General features: G+C 34.1%; 3 pseudogenes; 1 reads left to right on the forward strand and 2 right to left on the reverse strand.

Moving 5' to 3' along the window:
* Positions 1 to 209: 209 nt before the first annotated feature.
* LOC114740176 (calmodulin-binding receptor kinase CaMRLK-like) lies at positions 210 to 2,697 on the reverse strand (annotated as a pseudogene).
* A 10,388-nt stretch (positions 2,698 to 13,085) lies between these two features.
* On the forward strand, positions 13,086 to 14,685 carry LOC114740177 (CBL-interacting serine/threonine-protein kinase 12-like; annotated as a pseudogene).
* A 3,449-nt stretch (positions 14,686 to 18,134) lies between these two features.
* LOC114740184 (CBL-interacting serine/threonine-protein kinase 20-like) lies at positions 18,135 to 19,493 on the reverse strand (annotated as a pseudogene).
* Positions 19,494 to 25,967: the final 6,474 nt, after the last annotated feature.

The raw sequence follows: 25,967 nt of genomic DNA on the forward strand, positions 1-25,967 counted from the left end.
GGTCTTTTACTACTTCCATGTACAGAATAAATCTTAATCGTCACAAGCATGCTCCTCTAGGAGCAAGAATTTCCTTCACGCCATATGATGCCCACAATAAATTTTACAAAATGAAAAATGTATACTTGAGGATTAAATTGTGTATTTTTTAAGGGGGGAAAAACAAAAGAAACAGAAAAAAAAATTATGGAGAACAAGTTGTTCAAAATTTAGACTTGAGAGTGATGGAGTCCACCACAAGGATGAATGTCTTTGAGCAACCCCAGGACTTGCAGCATCATGGGCCTCTTCACCGGTGACTCCGCCGTACACAAGAACGCCACTTAGAGGCTCTCCACCATCTCCCTCTCCGACTCACCGCCCTCATCTCTCAACCTCTCATCTAAAACGCCTACCCCATTTCCTTCTCTCACTATCTTCCTCACCCACATGACTGTCTCCACCATGTCGGCCCTCCCCGTTAAGAGCTCCATCAACACGACACCGAAATAGTAAATATCAGTTTTTATTGTGCAATTCGGCTTATCTTGCTGCCTGATTTTTTGAAACCCAAAATCCATGTTTCGGGGCTGGAATTCATCGGCTAGTAAGATATTAGAGGTGACTAGGTGGCCATGTACGATGGGCTCTGATCCGGCATGGTGGAGATATGCCAGGCCACGTGCTGTCACCACAGCAATACGATGTTGTGTTCGCCAACCCATTGTTTTCGATGAGGACGCCTGTGATTCGACACCATTTTGAATCTCCCATGTGTCGCTACCCCAATCCTCAACGTTAGTAGTCCCCATTGGCAGCTCATGAAGCCACCTTCCTAAATCGCTGTTCGACATGAACTCGTACAACACCAGCTTTTCTTCTCCTGAAATTGAAATAAACAAAACCAAATTTCAATTTTAATTAAATTCACCACATTTAATTACACTCATATTTAAGCAAATTTCTCAATTAGACCAAAACATGAATCAAGTTTGCCAACTTCCATAATTTTTTTCCAAAAAAAAAAGGTTAATATTAACAGAAAAGTTTTGTTAGGCTAAAACCATTTGAAATATTTTGCTTATTTCCAGAAACAGACATTTCAATTACGAAACCAAAATGTACGACAGGACAGACACGAATTCCTATACGTAATCATTACAAGAGTGTAGATTTAGGGAAAATGGGTACACAAGTTAGTGAGTGCGACATCATCAGATTAAAACCCATGAAGGCAATTAATGGGAGTAGGTTCAATTCAATTTCAGAATGTACGCTGCTTCTACGAAAAAAACAGAATTAAAAAAAAAGTAAAATTTGGAAGAAAGCATTTGGATTTTGGAACAGATGCAACTCAGCGCAATACCAGCAATGCAGTAACCAGAGAGTGGCAGTACGTTTGGATGCTTCAGCTTTGAGAGTTCAACGAACAATTCAACCGCGTCGTCATGTTTGATGTCTCTGGTGTTCTCCAGAACCTTGATTGCCACGTGGATGTCTCCGCTGGCAGATAAGACGGCTCTGTACAGGGGGCCACACCTCCCTTCGGCGAGCAGCGAGTCCTTACCGAAGTGTGATGTGGCCGCGATCAGGTCCTTGAAGCTCAGGTTCATCAGTGGCTTCTCGAACATCACGACCGATGCTGATGATGGCTCCTTCAGATTAGCCACCCACGACGCACCTGATTCGGTCTCGAAAGCAAACGGCCCGGATTTTTCGACCTTGAAAGGCAATGGAGGGACTGGTTTCGAGATTGCCCATTTGTTTTTCTTAGCCAATCGTCTCTTCCTGTAGATGCATAATACTGAAATACACAATAGAACAATGATGACTCCTGAAGCAGAGCAAACTGAGAGAATCAATGTTTTAGATTTTGATTTGGGTCGTTTCGCATTGATTGAGTCTCGTTGCGGAGGGTGATGAAACATCGACGTTTTAGAAGTGTTGTAATTGAAGTTAGCACCGGCGTGAAGGAAAGCTGATTTGTCGAATTTCTTCCTGTACCCATCGAAGCTAAGTACGGCTCTGAAATTGTTGTGAGAAATGTTCAAGAAATGAAGGGTAAGAAGACGAGGGAAATCAGAAGGAAAAGTACCATTCAACTCGTTATTTGAGAGGTCCAAGTAATTCAGCGACTTCAAAACAGAGATAGGTTTGACATTTCCTTCGATTTTACAGTTGGACAGGTCAAGGTAGCTCAGGTTGGCGAGCTTCTGAAACCCAGAAGGGAGGTATTTCAGATTGTGGTGAGAAAGGTCAAGAACTTTCAGCTTTGAAAACCCAGAAAGCTGAACATGGTTTGTGAACCTATTGTGTGAGAGATCAAGCATTTGAAGAGAAGAAGCGAAGGAGCTGTGAATACTACCTCCGAACCTGTTATTGGAAAGGTTGACCTCCAGTAAGCTCGAGCTTACCCAGAACCAGCCAGGCACTTGACCTTGAAGAGAATTCCCAGAGAGATCAAGAACCTGCAAGTTTGAAACATTCCTCAGAAACTTCCACGAAATAGGGCCACGGAGATTCTTGGAAGGAAGCCTTATGGCCCTAAACTGATCGTCATCGGAGCAGTGGGGTAACGAAGAAACATTGAATCCGGAGACTGATTTGAAGGCCTTGGACACAATCGCCTTCCTCTTGACTGAGTTTGCAAGAGGAGGAAGAAGATACAACAAAAGCAAGCAGAGCCAGAAGAATGAAGAACCTGAAAAAGGGTCTCATTTTAGCAGGAGCAAGTGAGCAGCTTGAATTATTTCTGTCATATATACCCTGTTTGTTTCAGTGAGAGGCTTTGAGGGGGAGTTGGAATTGAAGTGGGGCAATTATCGCGAATATAAAAAATCGACGACGTCATGGTTGACGGAGAACGTAACGGCTCGGGAGAATGGGAAGAGGGTGAGGTGTTGACTATTGACCATTGCACTTAACGCATTATTATAGCTTCTTCTTCTTCTTCTGTTGTTTTTTTTTTTTTTTTGCCGCAAAGTACTATAGCTTCTAATTACACGCTTATTTGTAATCATGTGAATCGGAAGATATAAATACGTTAGAAAAATAAAATTTTTTTCACCAGCGCTTGAAAAATAAATTATACTATTAGTATATTACAAATAATATATTTGTATATATATATTTATTTATGATGTGTGGCAGTTGCAGAGTAATTAATCCATTATTTGTCATTTAAAAGAATAATTGATTACTACAAGACATGATGTCATGCGTATAAAAATTGGTAAATGTATTCTGCAAAGTTATGGATTTAAATCATAATCCATTGCGATAACTTTCTTCAAGAGACAATCTGTGACTATAATAATCTCTATAATAAGTATTATTTGAGCTGTAGGACACATCCTAACCCTACTAAATTTGTAAGATTAAACTTATTGAAAAAAAAAAATTATAATTTTTTTTTTAAAAAAAACGATGTTATATGTATACTTTAATAAAGGAATGGTGCCCTTTTTTTTTCACGAAAAATGGACAGACAGTTGCGTTGCAGGAAATTGGAAGTCCCAACGAACGTAGAAGGCAGGAAGGTCACATAAGGAGGTGGGAAGTCAGATGGCCCCAAAACAGATGTGAAGGCGACTTCTAAAGTTTTCATACTCAAGGGTTCCCACTTTTTATTTCTCATTCATTCGGAGAGTTACAAGCATCATGTTCATGTAGTATTGGCAGATGCAATCGTACGTGACCTTGTGATAGACGATAACTTTTTTCAAATAGTCAAAACATAAAAGTATTTTTAAAAAAATTAGTTAAATCGGTTATTTTTTTACAAATACGTAGTAATTTTCTTAAACCATCATCTTTAATCATATGTGTTAGATTATTAAAATTATCCTTTCATGAAAACCTTTTATAATCAATAGAAATATTTTGCAAAAAGATAGAGAAAATACATTAGATTGATATATTATATTTAGAATCAAATCTAATTCTAACTGATTTTTATATTAAAAATCAAAGGTAGTATATGAGATCATTAAAGGCCAAAAAAAAATTCCATAATAAGTAAATAAACAAAGTTTCAGTACAAAATTGATAACAACTAATAAGCTCATGCAACTTCTTTGTTATTGAGATTTTTTGGTGATATATTCTTTTCTTAGAATCTTATAATGAATCCCCCAAAATACTAGCTTTATAATGCTAATTAAAAAGCTTTTATTGAATATAATGTTATATTTTATAAGAAATAATTAATTTTAATCAACTTTCTTACGCAAAGCAATTAATTGAATCTTATAAAAAAAGGGGATAAAGTATTTTTTTTTCCACATATATTTTTTCATCACACTACTCTTCATCTATAAATATATTTTATGCTATTTTTTGTCACTTTTTCTTGTGATGAGCAAGGGTGACGCTCTTTAATTTATATGGTGTATATTGATTGATATTGATATGATTATTTTTGTTAATGGCATTGATGATTGATAATAATGATGGTAGGGAGTCATTCTTTTAAGAGTAAATATTATCTTTACTAAATTGATAAATTAAAATAATAAAAAGAACAAGAGAAAGACACCATTGCACAAAGATTATGAAAAGACCAACAGAGATGAGGAAAAAAGAATAGAAAGAAATAAAATATGTATATATGAATATGGCATTTTGGTCTCTAAGTAAAAAGCACATTAAAGACAATAATAGTTAATTATTGTATAATAACAACAACAAAATAAAACACATCTCATTTTATGTGCATTTGGAAGGCAAGTTTTCCCTTTATCATTATTAGTTTTAAATTTTAAGACCTTGCAATGTATGGACATATTCGCTCTAAATTAAATACTTAACGAACAATATTTTTTTGGTTGACTTTTGAAGAGCTCTGAGAAGTCATGAATCATGATGCCTTCACTTTAACTCCATTCGTTGGGTAAACTAATCTCTTCATATATTCAATTTGGTCTTTAATTAGAATGGTGAATCATATCTGAAACTGAAAGTAGCAAAAATAAATGATCACAACCACTTTGTTGAACTTCTAGTAGTAGTTGACGTGAGTAGAGACCATACGCCCGCACATTTCCAGTTCCATTAATGATAATAAATAATACTTTAATAAAATATTGAAAAAAAACTATGCATGCCATGTAATATAGGTCAAATGTAATTAATTCATGCTTTTTAAGAAATACTTAGTCATTTCTATATATTGTATTATAAAAAATGTTAATCCTTTTCGATTTGTCATTTAATGCAATGAATCACCAGCATTAAGTGGGCAACTAAAGACAAACAATAACACAATAAAACTAAAATTCTCAATTCAAACTAGTAATAATTGGATAAGGGTACTGAAAAAAAAAAAATAAATACTTCACCATAGGTTGCCCTAGATTTTGAACCAACTGTAGCTTAAAAGTTGTCTTGTATTTACTACGAGATATAGTAATGTGGTTGGCCAAAAAAAAAAAAAACAGAGATAGATATAGTAGTGCGCGTGTATATACAAAGGAAAATTTCATTGAAGTTTCACACATGCCAAAAAATTATGACATTTCAATTTGGTAGTAAATGATAAAAAAGAAAATTTTTTTGTTAATTACCAAGCCATCAGACTCATTTAGTTATATTGTGCAGAAGTCTATATAATACACTAAGTTTCCTAATTTACATCCTAATTCTCTTATGCATTATTATTAATTTCCTTATCTATACTTGTTAGTTTGCTAATTGTAGTTATTTCAGATTTCCAAAATTTCACAAGAACAATTGCAATTAGCAAATTAAACAATTCCTATTTTTCGTATTCTCAAAATTTCAAAAGTTAATCGTTTTACACAAAAAAATAATTTTATTTTTATCCCTTAATACCAGATTGAAATTTCAAAATCTTTTCCAACCTACTAAAAATTAAGTGGCATTTGTAGGACTCAAATGAAAATTTTCATTTAAAAGGAGTATATTGCATGTCACAAAGTGAGAATTTACATGCCAATGACACATCAATTAATCAAATTAAAATAAAGCCAAAAAAGCAGTGATACAAACAAAATGAGGTCAAAGTGACTAAAAGACTACACAGTGATAGTAGATACCCTGTGGCGTCCCTCCTGCTCTGCACGTGATCTTGGCTTCCACCATTTCCTCTTATTATCGTGTTTCATATAATTTTACTATATTTGATCGAATTTTGTCTAAATTTAGTGGGGTAAGTTAAGTGGGTGGCATCACCTCATCCACAAGCATGCAAACCAAGGCCGCAAGAGAATGACACGTCAGCTTTAGTCTAGCAATAATATTCAACTTACAAAGAGACTGAGTTTCTGATATAAAATTATAGCAAGATCCCACCAACTCTCACTTGTGGGCATTATGAAATTGAAAAACTACTCTACTTAATATACATATGAGAAAATGTCAGAGGTAGTTATTTGTTCCATTTAACTAGGACTGAATGGAGAGGCTCCAGTAAATAATACTTGTACTATGGAACTTAGCTCCCCCTTTGTTTAATTGTTTTATGAGCCCTCTATTCTAACTGAGAAGAAAGAAAGAAACTAAGCAAGCTCCCAACACACAGGACAAGGATGGAAATACCAACAACTGTTGGTCCAAGTGAAAGAAATTTGGGCACTTTAAATATCATGTCTTGGGTTCGATCTTTGAGGCGGTATGTATAAAAAAAACACTATTGAGAGGAGTCTCTTTTACGGTGCCTAACAGTATCGCGAGAGATTAGTCTCCTATCGTTCGGGTGGGAGAATACTCTGAGCAACCAAAATAAAAATAAGGATGGAAATATGAGAAATTTTCTTAGTGGGCCAGCCCGTTAATCTAGTTTTGCCCTAAAGTTTCTATGAATGATATACGTGTTATTTTTAATTCAAACCAAAGTCAGTCCAACATTAAGATCGCAACTAGAAAGGTTAAAATTCAAAGACATACCTAGTTACCTCTTGCATTCGATCATTTTCTAGCAACTCCCTCCATAAAACTGATGTTTTATTAATTTTCTATTTCACAAAATCTATTACACCAACTTCACCTATATTATAACTTATTCATGTTATATAATTAATCTTTTTTATCAAAAAATTAGAGTCGGAAAAAACACAAAAAATATTCTAGCCAAACGGATCAGCGAGTCGCGCTCCATCCCAATTTTTCTTATCAATACCTTTTAAGAATCTTATATGAATTTTTCAACATTTAAATTCAAGTATCCGTTTATTTAATAAATAATAATACTCAATATATCAGTCTATTTTCTCTGATAATTCTTGTATTTGTAGTTTGAAGTTTTCAACTGTTTACAATTTTTTTTTTCCTGGGCCAAGAACTGTTTACAACTTAACACGGCGTGCAATGTGGTGATGGTGATAACTCAAATCACACTCTTGAAGAAAAACTCATATTAAAGACTTCAAATGGGCCGAATAATTTCTGATCTAGATTGGATTGTCTGCTCCTTGTTTGGGCCTAACATGTTATCGTAAATGTCCATTTGCGGAAAACTGTTCTGAGGCTCAAAATCATGATTTTGAAGTTGAACCAATAAGAGTTAAATCTAATAAATCGCCAACTCATCTAACATGACGAACTAATATATAAATTCCCACTGTAAGGTGTACTCATATTTAGTATCAAACAATATTTCAAACAGGATTGTTTTTGATAAAGGAATATTTGTGGTTAAAAAAAAATCATTTAACAAGTAACAATTTTTCGTAGTTATGAATTTTTACCAATTTTTTTTTTAAAAAAAACTGCGTTTGAGCCCAAAACCTTATTTAGGAATAGAAGCAAATTGTACCTGCTTTTGGGTAACTTCAGTTTTGGGCAAATATCAATTTGGGCCAATTTTGATTTTGCTTAGAGCCAAGTTTGTAAAGTTAGTTAATTCTACCGATACACAACAAAACTAAACAAGCTTTAAATACATAAATAATTAAAGCCACGTGATATTTATCAACATTCTGCTACTTTAGTTTCCCCCCCCCCCCCCAATTACATCGAGAAAGAAATCACCACTCCCCTGCATTCAAGGGGCGTTAAAAAAATAATTAAAAAAAGTAAAGGACTTATTACCAAATATTTTCATATCTGCGTTTGCCACTTTATTAGATCACCCCCTCCAAAATAAAGCCGATATTTTTGAAGCTTCGTTTATTTATCTTTTGTTTGATCAGCCTTGTTTACCTATTTATACTACCTCTGATTCTTAATATAAGACCTTGTTTGACTTTTATTTTGGTTCTAAATATAAGACCATAATCTACTTTGTCTCTTATATTTATACATTTTTTTCCAAAGTAATCCTTCTAACAATGATAGTTCTAGATAACAAATTTGATTAGTAAAGATATTTTAAGAAAAATAACACCTATTCATTACAAATAACTAACTTAACTAAGTTTATTAATCTTTCTAAATTAGTTAACTGGGTTTTATAATTAGTACCAGATGTAGTATTTTTTAAAGCAGTTTCGTTTTATGTTCTTGCATGTCATTAATGCATCATCATAAAGCATGAACTTGACTTAAGCTTCAATATTATATTAACCCTTTGCGTACAATGTATAGGTCAACTTATTTGCTTTTCCAATAATAATATAATTGTTTTATAATTAATCTTATCAAAGTCAACAAATGTATAGTGGTTATGTCACATGATTGATAGATCACATTTGCAAAATGTGAAAGTCACTTCTTCACCATGTTAGGGTGTGTTTGGACTAGCGGTGGAGAAGTAACTTTTTTTTCAATCTGACTTTTACAGAAGTCAGATTGAGTAAAAGTCAGATAGGATAATGTGATTTATGTTTGGATTGGGTTTTAGAAAAAAGCCAGTTTGAGAAGCTGAAACTTGTTTGGATGATAAATGTAAAAGTAAGTTTGGATGTAAAATGACTGAAAAGGACATAAATTTATTAAATGACATATATATATTATGTACATAATGTGAAAATTTTAAGAGAAATATTAAAATTAACAAATTATAAAAATAAAAATAGCTCTAAAGTACTTAATTAGATATGTTTAATGGATAAAAAATGTATATAAATTTTAAATAATAAAAATAAATACAATGATGCAGATATATTTGAATAATCCCTTGAGATTAGAGATATTTGGACTAACTTATTTGAATATAAGATTTTAGATAATGAAATAACAAACAAAAAGATACCTTAACAGAAAATAAAGAAGGTTCTGGCTTTTTCTTTTTAGCCCCAACATCTCTAATCAATTCTCCTCACTCCACCGCTTGCCTTCTCCACCCCTCCCCAACCTTGCCTCTATCAATTCGTCCTTGATGGCAGCGACAATAATCATTCACAGCCTCTCTCCACCTCAGCGTCTCAAAGTCCCTCTCAAACCTTAGCGTCTCAAAATCCTTCGGAGATGAATAATCATTCACAGCCTCTCCCCACCTTAGCGTCTTATAATTTCACAGACCCAACATTGTATCGCTAAGATTCTTTTGCTTCTTCTCTGGCGAAGAAAAACAAAGCATCTCATAATCATTCGCAGAAAAAGGTTTGTTAATTTTCATCCTGTCCTTGGGCAGAAGGGCAACTTGGGTAGGTAACAAATTTAAGGGGCTCATGATGTTGCCGCATCGTGATGCACCAGAAAAGCTACTTTTTGTGGCTTCTACTCCATCGTGCGATAGAAGAGAAAATGACTTTTTAGACAATCGTGGATCCAAACAAAAGAAATAGTCCGGAGTTGTTTTTTGCGGTGTAGAAGTTACTTTTGGGGTCACCAATGTGATCCCAAACACACCCTTAGAGATATAGGTTTTATATCCGACTTTGGAGAGTATCATGATCCTTTCAGTAATGTGCTGGTCATTATCTCAATAAAATAGCTGTTGATTTTAAGTACGCTTCCGATTCTTAATATAAGACCTAATTAACTAATTTGAATAGATTAATGATGTTATTTAAATTACTCCTCTGGTCCTAAATATAAGACCCATTTTGTAGTGTAAACTACACTACAGAATAGGTCTTATATTTAAGACCAAAGGAGTAGTTAATATGATATGTTTTTTTTCCAAAACACCCTAAACATCTTTTTTAATTCTTTTTCTCATTCTCTTACTTGATTATTGTTGGGAGAATACCGATAGGATTAATTTAGAAAAAATTGATAAACATGTGAAATAGATCTTATATATAGGATCAATATTAACTTCTTAATTAACTCATAAATTGAGGACGGAGAAGTAATTATTACAAATATGGGTTTGATTTATTTATTTATTCTCTTACGTTCATCGTCTTATTTTTTTTAATCTTTATTTGGTATTGTAAATAGATGGGAGGATAAAACTAAAACTAAGTCCTTTAGATTATTTGGGGGTAAAAATCTTAAGAACATCTTGACTAGCTAAATACATGTTGGGTTATGGCATAAAGCTTCTCAAACTTGGCCTTGATCTTAGGAAACTCAAGTTGGAAGAGGAAATTGAAATAAAATCTCAAAATCCTAATGACAACTGAGCAATTTGTAATGACAAATTTTAAGTCTACTTCTCACTTGTTATTAGGATTTTTTGATAATTATTTTTTTTATTTGAGATCTCACAGTAATTCTCCAAGTTGGAATATTGCTTTCAATTTGAAAATCCCTAAACCAACAGGTCAAGGTTTTAAGGGTTAAGTACAAGTGTAACAAACCTACCATTCCCTTGTTAAACCTCGCCCATCTGAATTTTTACTTGGACTAGAATCTTCTTGCGACAAACTCATAGGGGAAATGTAGGATTAGGGATTGGGAAAAGGAATCAAGTTTCTTTATGGTTTGATAGATGGTCATCACTTTTTCCTCAACCTCTTGTTTGATATGGTTCTAATGCGGATGCAATATTCTTAATGCCAGAGTCACTAATTTTAAAACTTTAGTGAGGGGTTGGGACTTAAAACAAGATTATCCGTTATCCTTCTATGAATGTCATCAGCCAAATATTTCTTGTTCAACTGCCTGATTCGAATGAGGATGGATGATGATGATGCTCTTTGTTGTAGACCTTTGGTTGGAGGCAACTTCTTAATCAAATCTCTGCCTATAAAGCCACTGAAAATTCAAATTTAAAAAAAAAAAATCGCTTCCAACCCTGACATTTGGACAAAAATGTGGAAATGGCTCACCTATGATGAGATAATCAAAACCTTCCTTTGGAAAGTTAGATAATTGCAGCTGAACTATTGGAAAATGAAAACCTTCTTCTGTCTGGAATGAAAAGCTTCTACGAGAGTCAGTGTTTCCTACAATTCCTTGGAAACTATCATCATCATTCATATAGAACAAGCACTTTCGAAGTTATCCCTCCCCCCCCCCCCCCAATTTTTTTGGATATGATTATGCATGAATCTTCTCATCCGAGATTGGATTGTCTCTTTCGATCACCCCTTTGGACAAGATAATACCAACTAACTAACTCATAAAGCAGACCATTATAGCTTAAATGTTACGTTTTTAAATGACCATATCCCTTGAGATATAGGTATTTATTAATCTCTGATTTGACTTAATCCCTATTTTATGCGCACCGTCCTAACTGTGGCTTCAATTGTTGTTCAAAAAGAAAAATTGTCAAACTAGAGCGTGGCTTCCCTTGAATAAAGTATGGGGTAAGCTATACTTTTTGAATATAATATACAGGTAAATACATATACATACATCTCCAACTCTTCAATAGCTCTTCGGAAAAATTGTAGTCTCTACGTGTAAAGGAATATAAAATGGATTTTGGTGGCCCCAAGCAAACATGGGGTGAGAGAAGGGAACATGTGCCAACTGATTAAACACAATCATGAATACCCCCTCTGGGCTCGAAGATTTGAAAACATAATGCCTGCAAAAACACTCATGGGAGACCTTCGGCCTTCACCACATTCTAATCGAACTGGATCAGTTGGTTGTTCGAATATCTGGTGATACGATTCAGAAAAGGTACTGATTATCGGTCACCAAGTTTTTTTTTTTAAAAAAAAAAACTTGAGGTATGTTTGGAAAAAAAAAAGTTAAGTGGGCCCTTTCTGTCCAACGATGCTCTTTGTGTAGAGAAGAGAAAGTCAAGGAAGGAGTTGACTATTAGGTCGTAGATGGGAGTGCTTCCTGCTGGGGCGACGACCGTACGGTAGCCGCGATCACTAGTTCCCTTATAATATTCCACTTCCAGTTACGTGCCAACCCTATAAACGTGGAGCTAGTTAAGTTGTTACTCAAACTAACAATGCTCTTAATATTCTATTTTATACCTCCCCATCCTAGGATCTCAAATCTTTAATTTGACCTTTCTTTTTCTCCTCTCTTTTCTTTTTGGCACATACTCTATTCAATCTCCATTTCAATTTAGTAATTTACCGGTAAGTCACTCTGAGATTGGCATGTGAGAAGTAAAATAATTGATTCTCTGAATGCATCAATAGAATAGTAAAGGAACTTGGTTTTGATTCAAGCTAACCTCATCGGCTGATAATATCATCATTAATCTTAATATATATATATATATATATATATATATCATTCCCGTTTAAAGAAAATTAAATTGCATTCTTGGGTTATAATTTTCAAAAAATTCAGTTTAATTCATGAGAGGCATGTTAAAAGCTTCAAATTCAACGGCACGTTTGAATTATTTTGCTTTCAGTATTGAATTAAGAGATTTATTTCAATGCAAATAAACAAAAGCAATCTGCAGGATTGGATTTTGATTGACTAAACATATATTGCGTATTTGTTCTGATTCAACATTGTTTGAAAAATTATTTAAATATTTTAAACATCAAAATCAGATTAATTAGTTTTTTTAAAAAAATGAAAACTACTGTAAAATTAGAGTTAAATAAGTTAAAAAAAAATTAAAATTAAAATAAAGTTATCACATTGAAATTAAATCAAAATAAAATTTAAAATTATTACACACAAAAATTTATTTAGCCTAACCAGCCCCGCAGATACACACACACACACACAAAAACAAACCTCAACAAATCAAAACCACATCTTCGCCTCCAAACAACTCACATCATCACCACCTTCAATGGCGGAGAAGCACGTCGACGCCTAAACCTAAACCAGCAAAACAGAACAACAATTCTGCAGCTTCTACATTCTTCACCGCCGCATCCATGGTGGACGTCGACGTTTCGAACAACGGTCTCAATCGGACGAAGAAGAAGAATAACGCCAATCTTTTACTCGGCCGCTATGAAGTAGGAAAACTCCTCGGCCATGGCACCTTCGCGAAGGTTTACTACGCTCGAAACATCAAAACCGACGAAGAAGTCGCAATTAATATCATCGACAAAGAGAAAATCCTCAACGGCGGCTTAGGGGTGTTTGGATAGAAACCAAACCATGGTTTCAGAAGTGCTTTTATGGATTACGAAGTAAATATGTGGAGGAGGTTATCTCGTTTTGCGGAAAAGTAATTCTAAAACCTTGGTTTTGGTTTTGCCCAACACCCCCTTAGCATCAAGCGCGAGATCTCAATCCTGCGCCGCGTCCGCCACCCCAACATCGTCCAGCTCTTCGAAGTCATGGCCACGAAGACGAAGATCTACTTCGTCATGGAATACGTCCGCGGCGGCGAGTTATTCAATAAAGTCGCAAAAGGCCGATTGAATGAAGGAGTCACCAGAAAGTACTTCCAGCAATTGATCTCCACCGTAGAATTCTGCCACGCCAGAGGTGTGTACCACCGTGATATCAAGCCGGAAAACTTGTTACTTGACGAAAATGGCGATCTCAAGGTTTCCGATTTCGGCCTCAGCGCTGTCTTCGACCAAATCAGACAAGACGGATTGTTCCATACTTTTTGTGGAACGCCTGGGTATGTTGCTCCTGAGGTTCTGGCAAGAAAAGGATGCGACGGAGCCAAAGTTGATCTCTGGTCTTGTGGCGTTATTCTCTTCGTTTTAATGGCAGGTTATTTACCATTCCATGATCAGAACGTTATGGCTATGCACAAGAAGATTTACAGAGGAGTTTTCCGGTGTCCCAAGTGGTTCTCGCTGGAGCTAAACTTATTCTGTACTCATCTTCTCGTTGCAAACCCAGAAACCAGAATCTCAATTCCAGATATCATGGAAAACAAGTGATTCAAGAAAGGGTTCAAACAAATCAAGTTTTGTTTCGAAGACGATAAGCTCTGTACCAGCGTTGAAGATATTGACAAACTGGATTTAAACAAAGACGACATAGAATCAATCGCAGATTATTCAGTATCACAATCCGATTCAGAGCTAGAGGTCAAAAGAAGAAATAACGCTTCATTGCCAAGACCAGCAAGCTTGAATGCATTTGATATAATATCATTCTCTGCATCCTTCGATCTTTCTGGGTTGTTCGAGGAGAAAGGGGACGAGGCGAGGTTCGTGTCCAGCGCGCCAGTGTCAGAGATCATATCGAAGTTGGAGGAAATTGCGCAGTTGGTGAGCTTTACAGTGAGGAAGAAGGATTGCAGGGTGAGCTTGGAGGGATCAAGGGAAGGTGTGAAGGGGCCACTGACGATTGCTGCTGAGATATTCGAGCTGACTCCGTCGTTGGTGGTGGTGGAAGTTAAGAAGTAAGCAGGGGATAAAACAGAGTATGAATAGTTTTGTAACTCTGAATTGAAACCTGGCTTAACAGAAGTTAATGATGAAGTATGCAACTTCTTCTTCCAAGAAAAATTCTTCTGATGAGACTCCTCAATCCGATTCTGATTCTCAGAATTTTCCACACTAGTTAACTCTCGGATATTGAATCCTCATTTTTTTCTCCTCTGCTATAGACTGTTTACATATGGTAATCTTTGTCATCTTTTGTTTTCTGGACTTAAGGTTTTGTCCTTAACTGGAGGAGTAGATTCTATGGCTCTTTTTTAATGTACAAACTATAAGTGCTATGCTGCAACAAGCCTAATTTGAATAATAAATGATCCGATATATCAATAATTATCAACACATAGCTAGCCAAGCCATAGTGGAAACTCATTCTTCAAACTGTGTATTGGACAAACTATGTATGTAGTTGAGTACTACTCTGATCCTTAATATAGAACTTAATTTGGTTTTAAATATAAAATTTATTTTTCATATTTATCAGTTTTTTTTAAATTATTTCTATAAATACTCTTTCAATCATAATCAAGTTGGGGGAGGATATTAAGAAAAATAATTATAGTGTCTTAGGAAAAATATATTATATTTTTTTATAATTAACTAACTTATCTAATTTTCTCAATTTAATCAAATTAATTAAATAGGTCTTATATTAAGGATCGGAGGAGTATATATTTGTGCTGGACTTGTATAACTTCATATTTACTTCTCTCATTGGTTTGAAGTATAAGAAAATCTAAATGTGGTTCCTTGCAAAGACTGTAATGGGGTTTTGGTTGGATTACTCCATTGATCTTAATTCTTTACATCACAAGTCTATATTCGTAAGATATATAGTTCATTAAGTATATATCTTGCCATATATCTCAACCTTCACTATAAAAACATGAGACTTCCTATTCGAACCAAAGATATATTCATATTCTTGTAGCATCAATTTATATTATTGTGTGTGTATATACACGTGTATGTAAAATTGAATTATTATTTATCATTATAGAACTAGGTCCATGCTGGCCTTAGGCGTGATTTGGCGCGTAAAATAAAAGCAAAAAAAGGACAAAAATTTAAGGACTAATTTGTCTGCTAAAGAAAGAAAGCTACCTCTCTTATTGCAACCTTAAAAGGAAAAAAAAGGAATGAGAAAAGAAAAGGGATATAGAAAAGAAAAGTTTGTAGAAAATATTTCCACTCCTTATATTAAGCTGAACAGAAGAAAAATCAAAGGAAAAAAAAAACTAATTTGTGCTTATTTTTATTGTAATTATTTAAATTGAATTGAATTGAAAATTTAATTATAATAAATACACTATCAACATAGAGCAATGTCATTTGAGCCAAGGCTCATTTGCATTCGAATTGAAAACTCAATTATAAGTACATTGTATCACCATAACTATGATACTACGTCCGATCCTAAATATAAAAGCTAATTGACTAATTTGAGTATAACAAGAAAATAAATTAAGTTAGTTATTTGTAATAAATATATATTATCTTTTCTAAAATATCTTTACTAATCAAGTTTATTTGCTAGGACTATTATTGTTAGAAAGACTATTTTGGAAATAAATAAATAAATATGAGAGATAAAGTAAAAGAAAAATTGGTAAAAAAATCCCTGTTTGAAAGTTTAATTCACCAGAAGGACATGAGTTGTGCAAGTGCAAGTATGATTTATAGGTGTAACATATCATCCGCTGTGTACAATTTGCTAGAGTAACTCCCATAATATGTGCAACAGGGATTTTTTTACTAATTTTCCTTAAAGTAAATCGGGATTTTATATTTAGGACTAAAATAAAAATCAAACGAAATCTTATATTAAGAATCCGAAATGATACTTTCTAGAAACAATTCCCCTACCTCCTCAATAGGGGGGTAGAGCAATGTCATTAAAGTCAAGGTTGATTTGTATAGAAATTGATTCTCTCGTAAATAACTCCCATAATATGTGAAATTAATAAAAAAAATTAAAGAAGTATGAATTTAGAAGACGAATTAAATTGAAATATTATATTTAAGACTAAAACAAATATTTTTATTATATCTTGTATTAAGGATAAAAGAAATAATATACAGTGCATGATAACAACTTCATAACTGGGTAATGAGGATTGAGCTAAAAAAAGGTTAAATTAAAATTCCTAAAGAAATCAAATTTCAATGTTATAAGATGCAGAGACATATTCGGGAGAATTATAATAAGATCCTAAGAAAAAAAAATAGTTATAAAAAAGTCTCAATAACATGTTAGAGGTTGTCATTTCCTACGCTATAACTTATCATTACATGTTGCTTAGTTGTCATTAGGACTTTTTAATTATTATGTTTCTTTTTTAAGACTTTGTTGCAATTCTCCTTGTTGAAATATGTGATTTTAAAAGTGACTGATGAGTCCAAAAATTAATGAGAAATAAACCAACAAGGACAGGATAGGCGAGATATGTGATTATGCTATTCTTTTGCTCTGGGGGAGACAATTTTTTTTTTAATTAAATGACCTATTTATATGGCCTTATTGATATTTTCAGTTCCTTTTGACCTTATTTCAATTTTGAAATCTAAAATTTAAAATCAATAGTTTTATTCCTTGAAATTTGATTTTTTTTTGGGTCTCCCAAAGAAGTATGATCCTATATGTACATAACTCACTACTTGTAACTAATTGATCAAGGGTAATTATTATTTCACCCTCATATTTTCGCATATATCTGGTTCATTAGCTCTATTGCTTCTTTTGGAGGAATGCATGTAAATAATTAGCATTATGATGTACTCAATATGGGAAGTTCTCACACGGGGTTTAACATAATGACGAGCATTATTTGTGGTGACCTAATTTTTTGCACGTACAAAGTTCGATTCTTAACCTCAAATAAGATTCCAATTATTTTCACTCAACTCTACTAATGTTGGTAAATTACTATTCTAAGTATCAACCAAAAAAATGAGGACCATAATGATGATGACCATAATAATAATATTATTACTATTTGTACTTCTTAATATAATATCTAGTTAATTAATTAATTTGGGTAGATAACAGAAAACTAGTTCAATTAATTATTTGTCAAAAATATATTTTGGTTTATCCAAAATACCATATTAAATCATTTGTATTGAAACCTTTCTTGATGCAAACTCCCCATTTATTGATGCAAACTCCCTTAAGACATGCAATTAGTAAAAACAGTTTGGAGAAAATAATAAATACGAGGAATAAAATAAAATAAGATCTTATATTTAAGATCAAACTTAATCTCTAACTAGTTCTTATATTAGAAATAGGAGCTAGTAGTAGCAAAAGCACTGTCTTTAGAGGCATAAAATTTGAACTCTACAGTTACAGTTCTGTACAATATTGCTACACACAACCTGGGCCCAAGAAAAGAACAAGGTATACAATAGAGACAACCCTCACAACTTTGCAGCAAGTGATTCTGCAGAGTGGAAGACCATGTATCTGAGCAAAACAGAAACAGAAACAGAACGTTTCAAATTACCTATTCCGCAAGCAGATTAAAAACATAAACCATATCTTCTGGTATAAATGGGTGCCAAATATTGCTGCTACTGTTCATCTCCTTGCCAAGCCCACACCCTATCCTTCAAGGAGGGCTTCAAGCTCTGATCCCGAACTTGGATATACTCAAACGTATCGCCTGCAGTTTTCTTCACCTCCACAACATGAAACGTTGATGTCACCTCAAAAATCTCTGCATCAATACCAAGTTGTCCCTTCCGACCACTCTTGCTTCCCTCCAACCTCACTAGCCCATCTTTCTTCACAACATTGAATTTTCTTTCTGCTTGTGCTATTTCTTCCAGTTTTGAAACAATTGTTGACGCGGGCTTCGTGGTGGTGAATCTAGCATGTTGTGTCCGACACGTATCTTCCTCAAACAGACCAAAGAGATCAAATCCTGAAGATAGGGATATTAAATCAAACGCATTGAAGGCAGATGGTTTCACTTTCATTGGGGTTTCTTTGGTTTTATCCTTTGAACTTGATGATGAAGAAGAATCAAAAAGAGCCTGAACATCACTCGTAGGATTGGACATTGGTGATTTGGGTGGTTCAATCTGCTGGTACCCAATTTTAAACCAGCCATTTTCTATAATCTTAGCAATACTTACTCTTGTTCTTGGATTTGGATCGAGAGTTCTAGTGATAAGTCTTCTGGTTTGAGGTGAGAACCATTTAGGACACTTGAATTATGCAGTACAAATTTTCCTATACATTTCAATCAGATTCTTATCCTGAAATGGAAGAAAGCCTGCAAGAAGAACAAACAGAGTAACCCCACAAGACCATATATCAGCTTTGGCTCCATCATAGCCTTTCTTGTTGAGCACTTCAAGGGCCACATAAGCAGGTGTTCCACAAGTTGTATAGAGAAGACCATCGTTCTTTCTTGGTTCATACAAAACACTCAACCCAAAATCCGAAATCTTCAGATCCCCATTTTGTCCAGAAGCAGATTCTTCGGTTTCAGATCTCGGTGACAAACCCCTCGGCTATGGCAGAAATCGACGGCACCGATTAGCTGCTGGAAATACTTTTGAGCCAAATCCTCCTTAAATTTCCCTTTCGCGACTTTGGCGAAGAGCTCGCTGCCTTTCAAGTACTCCATCGCGAAGTAAATCTTGTTTTTGCTCGCCATTACTTCGCAGAGCTGAACAACGTTTGGGTGCCTTGCAAGGTGCATCCCGGAGATCTCGCGCTTGATTTGGTCAATCGAGCCGATGCGACAAATTTTCCACTCGTTGATGACTTTAATGGCGACGCTCTGGTTGGTTTTAATGTTTCTGGCATGGTAGACTTTGGCGAATGTGCCTTGGCCGAGCAAACGGCCCAGCTCGTATTTCTCCATCAGAATTGTTCCTTTCTTCTCCGTTTGCTCTGAATCCATTGGGTTTGCAAAGGAACGAATTTCAAGGTTGAGATTTGAGAATGAAGAGGAGGGAGGACGACGAGGAGGAGGAAGAAGAAGAAGAAAAATTGAGTCAGGCGGAAGCTAACAGATTCACAGAGTAATTATGCCGAAGTCCGTTATTTTGCTCTATTTGTAGAAAATCAGTATATATATTACTATTCAGTTTGCAGAAAATTGAGAATGCTGTCCGTATTCAGATGTCATTGGCTCATCCTTTTAGTGACAAGTTCAACTGCTAAAAGTTTGGTGAGTATTGTGTTTTTGAAGATAAATGATTGCAAAAAGATGAAAAAAATTGTAATGAATACGACTAGTGAAGATGTAGAAGGTAGAATCACATTCAACCATAGAGAATTGGACTTACTGATATGTCAAGCTTGAAGATGTTTTCTTCCCGAAGTCACACGTTCGAATTCCCAGAATTAAAAGTGATACAAATAACTAGATATCCTAAAATGAAAAAATTTTGTCCAGAGGTGTCGGAAACACCAAAGTTGTCTGAAGTGAAAATAGAAGAGCATGAGATGGAATGGAAGGATAAAGGAGGCCTTAACAAAACGGTAGAAATGTTATCCTCAGCAAATGCATGATATGTCCACGCTAACAAATATTGTTTCGAAAAATGTATATTTAATTATAAGGAAATAGAGAATTGATTATATTGTACTTATGCCAATGTCGTCTTTCCTCAAAATTACATATTTTCAGGCTAACCAATACTATGATTTTGTATTGCAGGATAGTGTTAGCTGTTAATATATAGAAGGATGAGTCCATCATCCATGTTATCATTTTCAGGTTGGTTAGTTTTATGATATTTTTCTGCTTATTTTCTATGTTTTTCTCTAATAGTTATTATGAAATCAACAAAAGCCCCATATATGAACGGAGGAAGCATTAAAAAACTTGCATCTTTTTTTTTTAAAATTATTTGTATTTTTTTGCTATATTTGTCGGTGCTTTCCTACCGCTGAAATAGTAGTTACAATAATATCAACAAATTCTACATACATTAAGGGATGAAACAGATGACTCTTTTATATATGTCAATTTTTCTTTGTTTTTTTTTTTGGCACATTGGCTACAATATGATTATGCTACTGTATATGATAACATGGATACACTCAAAATATAAACATGCCTTTTTACTTTCCTTGCTTGATCAATGCAGGTATACGTTGTTGGCGATGATTTTGACACTTGATGAAGGATGTGGACAGACGTTTGTGCAATGATGTTTTTGTTGAATTCACAAATGATATGTTTTAGTAGTTATATATGTTCCATTATATTTGATAATAAATGAGACTCCGTTTTTATCATAAACAATATTACCAGTTTCCTACCAATAAATTGGCTGATCAATGGCTAGGCCATGGTCGAAACTCTATCCTTAAAGCGTGGCTTGCTTAATTATGTACTATGACTCCAATGTATTAAAGACTCAGAAAATTGGTGTGTTGTGATTGTGAAGTTTTTATTCAAAAACTGTGTGGTTTCTATTAAATAATTGTCTAAGGTGCGTCCAGTATACTTGGGTTGTAATTATTTCGGGTTTATATTAAATTTCCTACATGACAAAATTATGTTGTTAATCATAGATGAAGTGTTGATGCCGCTATATGTTGAAGGTTGACATGTTTTGCTGACTATACGTACAGAGAAAATTATATTCAAGGACCAAATTAACAAAATTTTTATCTCTTAACAAGGGTCTCGAACATGTAAAATCATTATGAAGGTACATGGCCTTGTTTATAAAATTATGTATGAAGACCAAATCCTTGTGTTAAAAATGGAAGTGGTAGATATCCATATAAAAATTCTTGACGAAGTACGAGTGTTAAATAATGAAAGCTAGAATTATAATTTTTTTGTTGTTAGTGTTGAATAGTAAATAGAATTGGTATACTTGCCAATTTTCCTCAAAGTTATTTATACAATAGCGTTAGAATCTGGTGAAGAGTGAAGCATGACCCGTTGCCCTCTCCTCCGATCACTTCCTGTGAATGCTTTAGAAGAGAGAGCAAGGAAAAACATACACACAAATATGTACATATATATATATATGTGTGTGTGTGTATGTATATATGACAACTTTTCACTTACATAGGAGGAAGATTCACAGGATAAATTCTTAGTAGTCAAAATGCTCCGTTTTCGAATGAAAAAATGGGTGACTATAGAGTAAATGATGAGGTATTTCTGAATTTAGTCTTTCTGAAAATTGCCTTAATTCGTTACTTCACAAATAAGACAATTCTCAATTTTGTGAATGACAACATTGTCTTCTTAATTAGGTTTTTAAGATATAGACATGTCTCAATCAATCCCCTCCCAAATATAATTAGTGGTCTATCACATAATGTGTCCATCTGAATTTGATAGAAAAACAAATATTCGATGATAGATTTAATTAAAGAAACCAAATTGAGATATTATCAGAATCGAGAAGCACTTTAGGCATAAGGCGAGGACTGAATTGAAAAACAAACAGGGAGATGGATCTTTCATAGTGAAAATATAATAGCAGTAATCCTGTACCATTGCCCAATAACCTGCTTCTGGGTTGCTTCATTTATCAAAGGAACTGGCAGAGACATGAACTCGCAGAAGCATTTTGGTTTCTGGAAATCCAACATTCAAGTGAACCCAACCAGGAATTATAGGAAGCAGGTACAGAGCCGACCTTAGCAACTAGGGCTAGTGAGACGATCACCGCTTTCACCAACACAGGTGTTGATCATGAGGGCGAGTTTCTGGAGTTTGATTTCCCTCATTGGGTTCGAACACTTCTTTTCCGAAGCCCACATAGACATTCATATAAATAAACACATTAAAAAATCACTGGATTTACAGGAGAAGTGTATCATTACGACGATGCAGAGGAAAGGACAGATGAGAGGAGGGAAGGTTGAAACTTGAAAGCGATACGACGGAGTGCCGCCGAACGGAGAGGCTGATATATAGATAGACGCATGCATGCATCTATGGTTGCTGCTTGGGCTTCGGCAAGAGCCATGAATCTAACGAAAAGACTATAATGCTCCCGCTTGACTTTGGTAGCTGCTGAAACACAACACAAAAAATCTTTCCGTTGCCGGGAATCCAACCCGGGTCTCTCGGGTAAGAGCCGAGTCTCCTAAGTCCTAACCGACAAGACTATAACAGATAACTTCTATAGTTTTAAGATTTAATAATAAACGAAGCATATAATTACATGCCAAGTAGCTGACCCACGCACTGTGAGTCCAAGTTGTGCAACAAGAAGTCTTCTCTCAGTCTTCTCCTAAACTTAATACCTAACGTTTGGCAGCCCACACGCCACTTTTGTCACTTCCAGAATCCACACTCCACACGCCATTTTATACCATCTTCATTAATAGTTTCGGGATAAAAATATGTTTAGTCTTAGAATCTTTATTATCTCAGAATTATAAAGAAAATAATCCTACAAGAAAATTATTACTCCCTCCATTCCTTTTTATAAGATGCAATTGTTGGGTGTACTTTGTTTCATTTTATAAGAGACTCTTAGAGGTTATTTTAAAATTAATTTGTAAACTTTCAATTTTACCCTCATTTAGTTACACATTGTCTTTTTTCTAAGATAACTTTCTCTTTCTCTGTTATAACATTCTCTCTTCACGACATATTATCTCTTCCACATAAATGAGGGCATTTTTGAAAAATAAAATTTATTTTTTACATATTTATTGTACTTAACTAATTTTAACTAACTTTTCAAACAATGGGATTTGGTTAATTATATCTTATAAAAAGGAATAGAGGGAGTAGTATGCAAAGGTGTGATCTTTTAACTTTAAAAAAATATGCTTTAGTTCGTTTAATCCTAATATCAATAACATAAAATGATAACAAATGAAATAATCTTAAATATTGATAAAAATTATCTAATACTAACATATTAAGTTTAATTTTCAAAGCAACTCTGATTGTTACAAAAACTCATCATTTTAAGCCTAACAATTTTGAGATTAGAAGAATAAATGTATTTTTTTCTACATATTACCATAAACTTGCGTTAGTAAATGTTAATATTATTAATTAGAGTTGGTGTTAGTCTCAATAAATAAAAATCCACAAATTATAATGGATAAGATTATCTCTAGAAAAAAAGAGCAAAAAAAAAAAGAGATAAGATTATCATATGGTGGGTACGTGGCTCCAAATTAATTCATGTAATTACTCGAGTATGGGATGACAGTGAAAACATGGGTTGTTATCATCCTGTTCCCTTTTTCATTCAGTATTGTTTTTCTTTTCGCCCACTTCAATAATTCTCTTCGGCGAAAGTTCAAAGTTGCCCCGCGCAGCTAATAATTGGACCAATAAGAAACCACACAACAAAGTAGTGCCCCCGGCTCATTAGTTTTCCCTTTTTTCCCCCTTTTAACTGATTTTCTAAATTTTACAATTTTTTTAATTTTTTACCATTAAATTATGTTTCTATACATTATTTTTCCCTTGATAAATACATAAAGAGGTCATCACGTAGAATGACAATTAAGTACTTCATAAAAAGCTAATGTTAACATTTAAAAAAAACTAAATATGAGGAATCCGAACATGAGGAATTTGAAATTTTGAGTAGTGATATTAATTAACTTGTATAAGGTCATAAATTGTCATGCATTATCCCAATAATATAAACCCCACAGCATTGATCAAACTGCGTTGACTTGAATCCTTATCTATACCAGAGAATTTGCAGCCACTCCTCCCAAATAAAGCTTCTGATCTTCTTTTTCTTCCTCGTTTTCTTTTCCATAGTTTCACAAATCTACTTTCTCCCTTCTCTGGTTTCTATTGCTTTCTGAGCTTCTTCTTTTACTTCATCATCTCTGCAATTCCCTTTTTCTTATATATTTCCACTTTCTGATTTCCTTTTTGCTTTTCTCTTTTCTCGACTAAAAAAAAGGGGAAAAAATTCCTGAATTTACTGCTTTCTGAATTTTTTGGCCGGTACTTCTCTGTTGTTGCGATCATTTTCAATTTTATTTTGCTAGTTGTGATATTTCTTCAAGAAGGGAAAAAACCCAAAAATAATATTAAAAAAAAAAGGCTAGTTATTCTAGTGATAGCCCTTATATTTTTCATTTGGCACTACTCCTCCGCTCCTAACCTAATTATTGTGTTAATTTTGATTTTAAATGTAAGACTTATTTCTTATATTTATGAGTTTTTTTTAAATTATACTTATTGATACTCTCTCGACCATAATCAAGTAGAAGATGGAGGGAAAATATTAAGAAAAATAATTATGGTGTTTTAGGAAAAATTATCAAGCTAATGTTAAAATTATACCCATGCTCATCTTCCATGCTCCTCCATATAGAGGTGATTTATATATCGAAGTATAAATTTTAAACCTAAGTAAACTTTAATCTAAACATACAAAGATATATACATGTATATGCAGTCTGGAGTAACTGAAATTAATATTTAAAATAATAATGGGTTAAATATTTTCTCTTTCTCTTTCAGGAATTTGCTCCTACTGTTCATACATGGGAGAAGAGGGTGATTAATGGCCTGGGCCTGCAAGGTGATGATGCTTTTGTAGAATTCTCAAATTATGCTTTGGTAGTTACATATGCTCTATTATTTGATGAGCGAGACTCTATTCTTATCATAAACCATATTCCTACAAGTAAATCGGGTGATGAATGGCTTGGCCCTCCTCAAAACTCGACCCTTAGGCGTCGTTTGTTTCATTGAGTACTATGAGTCTATGACTCTAATGTATGAAAGACTCAGAAATTGGTGTGTTGTGATTGTGAAGTTTTCGTTTAGCGACTGTGTGGTTTTCTTGATTATGTTACATTAAGATTATTTAGTTCATTGAGACTGTTCACCATTGAAAAGGTTTCCGAGTCTAGATTTGTGGGGTGGCTCTTTTTGGTCGAGAGATTTTGTCAGATAAGGAGCCATAGGGAAGCCATAATTATAAGACCCTTTCCTTCACTCAGAATATTCTGTCCACGGCAATGACAGATACTTTGGTTCAGGTTGGCAGAGAATGAAAGGTTTTGGAACATCAGTCTTAACAGACACAATCCAGCAATTGTCTAAGGGCCTGTTGGGTTTGAGGGGAGGGGAGGGAGGGGAGGGGAGGGGAGGGGAGGTTATAACCTCACCTTGTTTGGTTTGATTAAAAAGGAGGGGAGGGGAGGGTATTTAATGATCCCTTGTTTGGTTCAAGAGGGGGAGGGGAGGGATGGTAATAATCAATTTACTATTTTACCCTTATATTTTGATATATATTATTGTTATACAAATTAATTTAAATAATCTCTAATAAAATAATATATGCTAAAAAATAAAAGTAATAATTTTATATTTAGGAAGTTACTTATTATTTGGATTATTATCTTGTAGGTAACATCAATTAAAGCGTTAAAATTTTAAAATCAATTAAAGCGTTACAAATTAAATTTTTCAT

Source organism: Neltuma alba, unplaced genomic scaffold (genome assembly GCF_004799145.2).
Source record: "Neltuma alba isolate B1F8T4 unplaced genomic scaffold, ASM479914v2 tig00003072_pilon, whole genome shotgun sequence".
Lineage (NCBI taxonomy): Eukaryota > Viridiplantae > Streptophyta > Magnoliopsida > Fabales > Fabaceae > Neltuma > Neltuma alba.